This window comes from Phocoena phocoena, chromosome 5, assembly GCF_963924675.1.
Source record: "Phocoena phocoena chromosome 5, mPhoPho1.1, whole genome shotgun sequence".
Taxonomy (NCBI): domain Eukaryota; kingdom Metazoa; phylum Chordata; class Mammalia; order Artiodactyla; family Phocoenidae; genus Phocoena; species Phocoena phocoena.
In genome coordinates this window covers 78,616,806-78,627,221 of record NC_089223.1, presented here as the reverse complement: position 1 = coordinate 78,627,221, position 10,416 = coordinate 78,616,806, and the positions used below count along the sequence as shown (strand labels likewise).

Sequence of the window (10,416 nt, the reverse complement as noted above, 5' to 3'; positions counted from 1 at the left end):
ATCTCTGCACAGCTGTGTGACAAATGCCACTCACCTCCCTTACCTCCTTTAAAATGTTTGATATAAATGATATAGTAGTCACTGTGTAAGGACAGACTATGACCAGAAGTCAACTGCATTAATGTAGTAGACACTTTATTCCTAGGATATATGATTTACCTCTTCTAAAGAAAAAAAAATGCCATATTCTGGCATACTTTAATCTGTCAGATTTCTGGGTCAGATGACTTCCTTAAAGTGGATGGGAACAATTTATTCATAGGAAGCCAGTGTACTGGACTTTAAGGTAGGGTGATCCATTCATATTTTTAAAAGTTTTAAAGTTACATTCAGATAGGAAAACGGCCAGCGTAGAGTATAGGAAAGACATTTCAGGTACGAATGTTAGAAAAAATTTTCTTCAGAGAATGTTATACTTTCTCTCAAGAAAAAGCATACTTAAATATGAATCAAATATATAACCCAACTTCAGAGAAACATTATAAGATCATTGTCTATTCCCTACCAAGGCAACACTTCCAGGCACTGTAAGTGATGTCGGGATCATATAGCATCAATAATCACACTCTTTGGTTAATGTGAATTGGAGACTTTGAAGCTGAGAAAATTAAATAGGGTATATTGATTTCGTATTTTTGAGCCTATATTCCCCAGAATTTAGAGGAAGAATGGAGCCCATAACTTTTATTTGGTGCTACTTTTGGTCAGTATTTTATACACACAGGCACACACACACACACACACACACACACACGTGTGTATATATATATATATATGTATGTATATATATATATATGTATATGTATATATACAACCATAATATTCCAGGAATTGTGCCAATACCACAGACATTTATATAGAGAACTGTTCTTGTGTTAACACAATTGCCTATGAAAGGATCTTTAGGAAATGCTAGCTATAGGCAAAATACCATTTTTCCCCTTCTAATCCAAACAGGGTATTGGAACCTTCATATTTGAAGCATTGACACTTACCTAGATACAGATTCATTAAAAGTCATTCTTAGTTCTGTCAAAGCTGTCAACATAGCATCTTACTCAAGAAGTATTTTTTGATCACTCATAGTGTAACCTTAAACACTTCAACAGAAAGTTACAGAAATAAAGCCAATAAGTTTGATTCATTCAATGCAGAATGCATTTAATGAAGCACTGTGATCATAAACTCTAGCTACTATCTACCTCTTCAAGTGGGTGAAAACTAATACAACTTTCACCCAATATGTGCCAAACAAAAGGTGCAATGAAAACTGGCATTGAAGTGTATGAGCTTTCTGACAACAGTATTAGTCACATCTTACACACTGACCTTTGTAGTGGCAGGGATATTCAGTAAGCTGTTACAAGGAGTTGGCATTTTCAGATGTAATGAATCTCTTTAATGTCTGTCACCTGCTTAACAGGACTACCATCTCTTGACTGATGAGTTTCCAGTGATGTAAAAATCAACTGCTTTATGGATTTTGCCACTATTCAGAAGACACAGTGGCTATCTCAAAGAGTTAATAATGATATTATTTGCAGCCCCAAGACACAATTATCTGTAAGAAGACAATGGAAAGAAGTGATGATTGACTAAGTTAAACTCTTTAGGTATAAGTGCCAAAGGAACATGGCTATTATTCAGAACAAGTGCTTCATATGAATAAAACTTCATTCTCAGGGGGGCTCCAAAAGTTCAGAGGCTAGCATGTTTAAATTAGGCTCTCTCTCAGTTCAATGTCAGCTCCTAATCCTGTTTTTGATTGAAAGGTATATGGCTTTCAGCGTTCATCTTTATTCTGATTTATCTTAATATGCTCAAATTCTTGAATTTAATGAAATGGATTAATGGTGGACAATTGTGCTCTTCATTCCTCCTCTGGCTTATCTGAGCAACTATCCACAGTTTTCATTAAAACTTTTCTAAGTTGGAAATTAGGTTATAATATCTGACTGTATTATCTAACATACCTCAATAGTAAGATGTGCTGTTTGTTAATTCACGTCCTTCTTTTGTATCAGTGCTTTAGCACAATATGGAATTAATGAAACCTCAATGTGATACATCCTTTCGCTCACCATAATAAGTTGCTCTAGCACATACTTACTGTATGAGAGATTGTAAAGTGATTTATTTTTATATTTCTTTACAATCATTCTTGGAAACCCAAAGATTAGGCATGTATGCACATGTATTTGTAGATAACTATAGCTCAGAAGTAAAATTTGAAAGAAAAATACTACAGGTTCATTATATACACAAAAGAATGATTGCCAAATCAGAACGTGGTTTTTTAACATATTTTAAATTTATCACCATGTGTAGCACTCAAGCTTTGTTCATTTCTCCCAACACTACAAAATAAATAACAGTATAGATATATTTTTAGATGGGGGTCTAGGAAGGATAATTAAAATGCAAAATTTACAATTTATTTATGATGAGAACAATCCACAGATCTTTATATACATCATAACTTTTCATGTTATTTTAACTATTCATGGTTCTTGCTACTTTGATCTATTGTTAATTTAACAAAAAAAATCTTAAGGCTTGAAGAGACCTTAAGGATTTTCATAGGGGCTAACAAGTATATTTCCTAGATGAGGACTTTGTGGTTAATAGAGGCTACACAGCTTGTCTACAACAAAAGGAAAGCAGCATGTGCAGGCCAAAGACTAGAACCCAGACCTTCAAACTTTCCACTATTTCTTTTCCTCTGCATTACATCCTTTTCTGTGGAATGGTATGGAAGATATATTATGTTATTCTTTAGTCACTATGCTAAAGACTGAATATGTATGCCCCCTCCCCACTGCCCAAGTTCATATGTTGAAACCTGATACCCAATGTGATGGTATTTAGAGATGGGACCTCTGATTAGGTCATTAGATCCCATGTCAAAATACCATCACATTGAATGAGATCAAAAGACACTCTGAAGAGACTCTTACAAAAGAGATTCCAGAGAGTTCCCACTCCCCTGTTACCATGTGAGGACACAATGAAAAGACTGTGTATGAACCAAGAAGCTGGCTCTCACCAGGCATATTTGCTGGTACCTTGATCTTGGACTTGCCAGTCTCCAGAAGTATAAGAAATAAATTTATTTTGTTTAAAAGTTACCCAATCTATGATATTTTTGTTAGAGCAGCTGAAACAGACTAGAAATACACTATCAAACATTTAATTTTCATTTCGCTTATCTTGTTCTGTCCCATAAACCTAATATTTTTCTATTTACTGTGTATATATACAAACCTAACAAATGCTCTTAACTATTCCTCTCCTGATAAATGTGTTGACTGTGGGTTTGCATTCAGTAAGTCAAAGGAATAATTTGTGTATCAAGTAGTAATATTACCCTGGTCCCAACTTAATTCTGCGTCACAAAACCTTAACAAGAGATATAATAGGAAAATATGTTTTGTCACTATTGAAAATGTGTGTGATTTTTAGATTTTAAAATAGTATATATCTTTAAAAATATATCTTATGCTAAAGAAATTGCAGAACCTTAAAAACATAAATATGCTTTAAACGAAAAGAATTATAGGGCGATTGTCCTGGGGCACAGATGGAGGGAGCCACGGTTCGGCTGCTGTGTGGCAGTGCACTGTTAAGAAGAAACTTCCCAATTTGCCTGTCTTCCTGGAAAAATCCTCCTGATATCTTAAAATCTTCCCAGCTTTGAGAAGCTGGACTCAAAGCAACAAATAATGGCCCACCCTATGCCCCTCTGCAAACATTTACAGATGAAGAGAGGATGATAAAGAGCACGGTTAAAAAATTTGTCCAGGAACAAATTGCTCCTTTGGTTTCAAAAATGGATGAAAATTCAAAAATGGAAAAATCAGTAATACGAGGATTATTTCAACAAGGGTTGATGGGTATTGAAATTGACACAAAATATGGAGGAACAGGAGCTTCATTTTTTCCTCTATCCTAGTGATAGAGGAATTAGCCAAAGTTGATGCGTCTTTGGCTCTGGTATGTGACATCCAGAACACAGTAATTAGGAAAATATGGAACAGAAGAACAGAAGGCTATCTATTTGCCCAAGCTAGCTACGGAACAAATGGGAAGTTTCTGCCTTTCAGAGGCTGGAGCAGGTAGCGATTCATTTGCTTTGAAGACCAAACCTGATAAAAAGGGAAATTATTATGTCATCAATGGGTCAAAGATGTGGATTAGCAATGGCAAGGATGCCAAGCTCTTCATGGTGATGGAAAATGTAGACCTTACTCTTGGGTATACAGGAATTACCTGCTTCTTGGTAGATTGTCATACTGAGGGCCTTCATATAGGGAAACCAGAGAACAAAATGGGAAGCAGAGCTTCTTTTACTTGCCCATTAACATTTGAAAATGTCAAGGTTCCAGAAGCCAATATCCTGGGACAAATTGGACATGGCTATAAGTAAACCATTGGGGGTCTTAATGAAAGTAGAATAGGAATGACTGCACAGATGCTGGGACTGGCTCAAGGATGTTTTGACTACACTATTCCATATATTAAAGAAAGGGAACAGTTTGGCAAAAGAATATTTGATTTTCAGGGATGCCAACACCAAGTGGCTCACATGGCCACCCAGCTAGAAGCTGCAAGATTACTTACATACAACGCTGCAAGGCTTTTAGAAGCTGGAAGGCCATTCATTAAAGAATCATCTATGGCCAAGTACTATGCATCAGAGATTGAGGGCCTAATAACTGGCAAATGTATCAAGTGGATGGGAGGAGTAGGCTACACCAAAAATTACCCTGTGGGAAAATACTTCCGAGATGTGAAGATTGGTACAAGATATGAAGGAACTTCAAACATCTAGCCGAACACCATCCCAAAGCGCATTGATTCAGAATACTGACAGCCATGGGAGTGGGACCCCTCCCTGGTGTCACTGGTGTAAAATTTTAAACTATTGTGCCTGGTTGGGGGCTGTGTTGAATGATTTTATTTAGGCCCTTCACCTTGGATCTGGAGGTAGACCTTTCCTGTTTACTCTTTCCAATCTGCTTAACTTAGACGCAGAAGATCATTTTTAAAATTTGGAAAGAAATGCATCCATATTTTCTCCAAAACTATTTTTAAAACTCTATATGCGTTATCATTCTAGCTTCAGGCTATACAGAATTTCACTCTATTAGAATTTGGAAAAATAAAGACAATATAAGTATTTCTTGCAGACATGGCTATTTTATATTCTTGTCATTGTGCATCAGTCAGAGAGATGTTTGTGCTAGTTGGCAATTCTATAGAAGAAATAGATTCAATTCTAAGTTACTAAACTAGGTGAAACTGATAAAAATTTATTTAGAAAAATCTAAAAGTTTTAGCTCTGAATATCTGAAAATGAGTGGATTATATAATCGAAGAAAACATTTCAACAAAGGAAAGCAATATAATTTGTTACTATAATTTACCAGTATGAAAGGTGCATTTCATTATGATTTCAGTAGATCATTTTAAAAACAAGTCTCTACATTAGTTTTGAAGAATGAAGTTTAAATAATTTGGTTTAATAATTAGAATATACTCAATATTATAATATTCATTTCATCAATGATACAGTATTTTTCCGTCTTTAAATTGAATACTGTTTTCTCAAACTTAGTTATTGAGCCTTATCATGAATAGTAATTCAGAAATAATATTTTGGTTCAGTGATTCTCAAGAGGGGATGTCTTTTCCCCATAAAGAAGTGTATTAAAATCTCGTAAGGAATGAGGGATAGAAGGGAGCTGTAGAGTTCGAAAAGCATATTTGGTAATATAAAAAATGACGTTTCTGGGAAGGCAAAAATAAGTCTGTTGTTTTACAGTCAAATTATGGAAAGGCAAAGCTCAGCAAATATACGGCTGGTGATGCCATTTCTTCAGTATCAGGGATTCTCAATCAGGAGAAGAGACCTTGTAGGGTAAAAATCCTCAGTCCCCTCAGGAGGGAGGAGGACAGTGAAGGGTGTTTTATATTTTCTGGAAGGGGGCACGGGTTAGAGATGTTGGAAAATGTTTCAAGGCTCATAAAGTTGCTTAAAGTAATCACTGCTGTCAAAGGGGAAGCACTTTAATGAAAGAATAATGTTTATTAAGAAAACAACATTTTCAAAGTAATTTTGCTTTGCACATTCATGTTCATCGAACTGGATTAATTTCTATAATGGATACTGTAGTTAAATATTCAGAACTGTGTAAATACAATTGAGATAGGAATTACATTAAAATATTAGGAAGAAATATGGACAAATTTATTCCTTAGATTAAAAAAGATAAAGTCTACTTGATTTTCAGATAGGGAGCTGATGGAAGCCAGTCATTCAGTGTTTTAGAATAAAAAGACAGTAATCTGATAAGGAAAGTAGGAGATGGAGGAAATGCCCTAAAGGGGGGCTTGGACATCTTTAATTTCTGTGATTATATGAGAGAGCTGGGCTTTTCAGATAATGGAATAGAAGCCAATGTTAGTAAAAAGAATCCCAGCTTCCTCCTGTAGAGTTACAAACACGTGAAACTACAATAAGCCTCCTTCAGATTAGCAGCATGAGAGAGGCTTCCGTGTACATCTAGACTGTGAATTTATAGTTCATATTGATACAGTTCTAATTGTGTGTATATTTTTTGTGCAGGTTCACAAATAACAGTTGAAAACTATGTATTGTAGTTAATATCTGTACCTGCCTTCTTCTATTAGTGAATTGTGTTATTGTACCATTTACCAAAGAGGATGTTGTGGGTTTCCCACATAGTTCTTCCATTATAGCTTTTCTTAATAACCATGACTTTGGGGGTCTTGAGTTTGTGTCTAGTGGAGGACAAGCTTGTTTACCTCCTGAAGCTTGTCATTACTGTTTGTTAATTTGAGGATAGGGCTGTCATGGGGCTCAGAAGGAAGAGATTTGAACACAAGCAACAAGTTGTATTTGTGTGGTAGAGCTGGACTCAACCCAACTGCCAAGTTAGTATTGTTAGACATTTCACTTTACAACACAAAAATGAATCGGTGTCAAAGATTTTAGAATTATGGAAAGCTAAATCTATAAAGAGTTTAGAGAACCATCCAGCCAACTCTCTCATTTTAAGAGTGAATGATTCATATAGCCCAGAATACTTGCCCAAGGTCATCCATCCAGGGCCAAAGATAAGACAAGGATCCAAATGTACTAGCTCCCAATTCAGTGCTCTTCCTACTGTTTACTACTGTCCCTGTTCAACAAATTTTGGATTTCCTCCTTGTTATGTCTCAATACTCTTATTGATTTATTTTAAGTTTAACTGATAAAAAATTAACACTTCAGAAGTGTTAAGATTGATCAGTGTCATTATTTACATATTTTAATCACCTGCCAAACACACTGGCTCTGCTAGGATATAACTGGTATGTCAAATGTAAAGATTATTGTGTGTGATCACTTGGTTTTATGATTATGATGTGTTTTAGTAAATGCACTAGTTATATCCTTGCTGATGTATTTTTGCTGATCTTTCTTTTTTTTTTTATTAGCAAATCTCATTTTTAATTCCAATCACACATACCCATCATTTTGGCATTCAGTGCTACATATATATTTTACATGAAAATCCCATTTCTTGAAGAGGATGAACAAATCCTTACATGCCTCTAGTAATATCATTTTCCACTAAAAGTTTGATGTCTTTTAAAGAACATTATTTTCCACTTGTTAAAAAAAAATATCTTGCAAAGCACTTTAAAAATACAAAAATTTTACATGTGTTAAGATGTTATAATTTATGGGGTTAAATAAATGCAGTGTACTCTTCAAAAAAACACTTAAAAAATAACTTTAAAACTATTATAAGGAGAGAGGGCATTTTATAACAGCAAAGTCAGAAATTCCCCATCACTCAGATAATTTAAATTTATCCTAGGCACATAATAATGCAGCTCAAAACAACCTTAACAAAAACAGCCAAAACTTCTACTATCCCCTCCCCCTTCACTCGTATGTCCTAACAACTAAACTTTAACAAAAGGAGGGAAGGAAAAAGATCACGATATCACAGTCCCAGAATTTTCCATTTCCCCCAAACTTAAAAGCCAACAGTAGCCATAAAAAAGTGAGAAAGTGAGGGGTTCTATATGAAGTTACAGATTAAACTGAATGACAGATGTAAAAAATAAACTGAAAAGTTTAACAATGCTTAAAATGAAATCTGCTTATTACAAAGGACAGACTTTAAAAACGTTTAACATCATTTTAGCTTCATCCTTATGAAGCAACCAAGTTAAAACAATGAAAACAATGACTCATTATATTTTTCCTTATTAAACTCCTGATCATTGTTGACTCCCATCCATTTCTAGTATTCAAATAATGATCTAAACACAGCTCAGATAGAAATAATGTACTTACATTGGCACAACAGGAGACGTCCCAATATTTTATATTTGAAATAACCATTTTTAATAAGCCTATTAAGAATTTTAAAACTAATGTTCACATTTTCAATTCAAAAGTCTGTGGGTTAGTTTGCTTTTTGGTTTGTTTGTTGGTTTTGGGGTGGAGGCATCAATAAGCAGCTTTTTATAGAAGGACTGAAAGAATTAAATAGAAGGCACAGTAGCACTGTAAAGCTTTTTCAGATCATGGTAATCTTTTTGTGTGTATATATGGAACCCAAACTTTCTTTTTTGTTGTTAAAAATGTCTGATGAACAATCAGAAAATCCTTATTTGTCCTCTTTCCCTTTAGTTTTTCTGTATACCATCTCTCGAAAACTGGCCAGAATCTTGTTTTCTCTCTTTCGTCTCTCTTCTTGGTTAAAGGATGCAAGGGCTCTCTTCTCATCAGCACTATAGATCTGGTTCTCTTTTCTCAGTCGCACAGCCTCCATTCGGCGATGCCTGCTACCACTCATTACGTAACCCGAGCATTCAAACGATGCAATTTCTTCACTTGTCAAGCCAATTTCACCTCTTCGTGGGATACGTTTTCCAGCTTTTACATATTCAGCCATAGCTGCACCTTCACCAGGTAACAGAGCATGGCCATAGTTCAAAGGTTTATCATCTTGAGAGGCAAGTGTTTTGGGAGCCTCTGGACCGATCAAATCTGAGGGTTCTTCAGGCTTTGATCGATCCTTCCAGGGATTCTCCAGAAACTCTTCTTGGGACTCTTTAGAACATGAATCACTGGAATCTTTTCTGCTCTTCTTAGACTTATTTTTCTTATATTTCTTCGATCTGCGTTTCTTCTTCTTTTCCTTTTTCTTGGCTTTCTTTGCTCTCCTTTTTGTATCTTCATCACTGGAGTCTGTTTCAGAATCAGAGTCACTGTCACTATCATCAGAATACTTCTTGTGTTTTCTTTTAGATGACTTTTTCTTCCTCCTTTTCTTGGACCTTTCTTTTGAATGACTAGACTTCTTCTTTTCTTCTTCTGAAGTAGAAGCTGAAGTGGTGCTTTTCTTTGGCTCTTCGTCCTCTGCTGGTGTATGTTCATCAGAGTCTGGTTCTGGATTCTTTGGAGAAAGTCCCCATACTTCAGGAGCTCCTAATTCTCCAATCCTCTCTCTCTCACTTAATCTCTTCTGCCGCAGGCCCTCTTCCCTCTCCTTGTCCAGGAGGCTAGGCCATGGCTTGTCGCTCCCGCAGGGGCGTGAGTAGCCACTATAATAGGCGGACGAGGAGGCAGAAGCGAAAGGGGCGCCCCGCGGCGCGGAGGGCCGCTCTCGAGAGCGTGACCGCGAGCGGGAGCGGTAGGACTGGTTTTGGGAGCCTTGGCTGGGGCCACTCAGTTGATGGCTAAGGCCATTCCGGTCCCCGGACCGAGAGCAAGAGTGCGAGCGAGAGCGGCGGCCACGCAGGGAGCGAGAGGTTTTGCTGGGCTTAGGGCTCTTCGACGAACTGCGACGCTTCCCCCGGGAGCCCGAGACCTCCCACTCCGGGCTGCGGGAGCCAGACACCAGATCCATAGCTGTTGCTGGGTCCCCGAAGCCGTGGGAGAAGGGGGCGCTCTCGCGAGCTGGGAGGATCTCCGTTGCCTTGGCTCCCAGGACCAGCAGCCGCGACACAAACCCGAGCCCGAGAAAACCTTGGAAACAGTTCCGAGTACGTCGGCAAATTCCTTCCCCGGACCTAGGCGGTCCTGCCAATGGGACGGGATGTGTGTATCCGTATCTGATCTTTCATAAAGTGAAACTTCTGTTGTAATGGTACATATCAGACTGTAATCAATGTTACAAAATCAGCATTCTATGGAGAATGAAAAAATAAAGCACTAACTGGAAAAAAAAAAAGAATTATAGAGCACTCCTGCTGCAGTATTTTATGACATATTTTGGAAAACCAGAAGCAGAGTCAGAATCAACTTTGAAGACTAAGAGAGAGAAAGCTTAGATTTTCAGAAGAACATATAGCCTACATCCTCCAATCCCCTCATTTTAATGCTAAAAA

General features: G+C 36.9%; 2 pseudogenes across 1 annotated transcript; one reads left to right on the top strand and one right to left on the bottom strand.

Annotated features, from left to right (window-relative positions):
* Positions 1 to 3,580: 3,580 nt before the first annotated feature.
* LOC136123892 (short/branched chain specific acyl-CoA dehydrogenase, mitochondrial pseudogene) lies at positions 3,581 to 4,870 on the top strand (annotated as a pseudogene).
* A 3,659-nt stretch (positions 4,871 to 8,529) lies between these two features.
* LOC136123586 (NF-kappa-B-activating protein pseudogene) lies at positions 8,530 to 10,078 on the bottom strand (annotated as a pseudogene). Its single transcript, XR_010655917.1, has one exon. The product of XR_010655917.1 is annotated as an NF-kappa-B-activating protein pseudogene (transcript).
* Between the last annotated feature and the right edge of the window lie 338 nt (positions 10,079 to 10,416).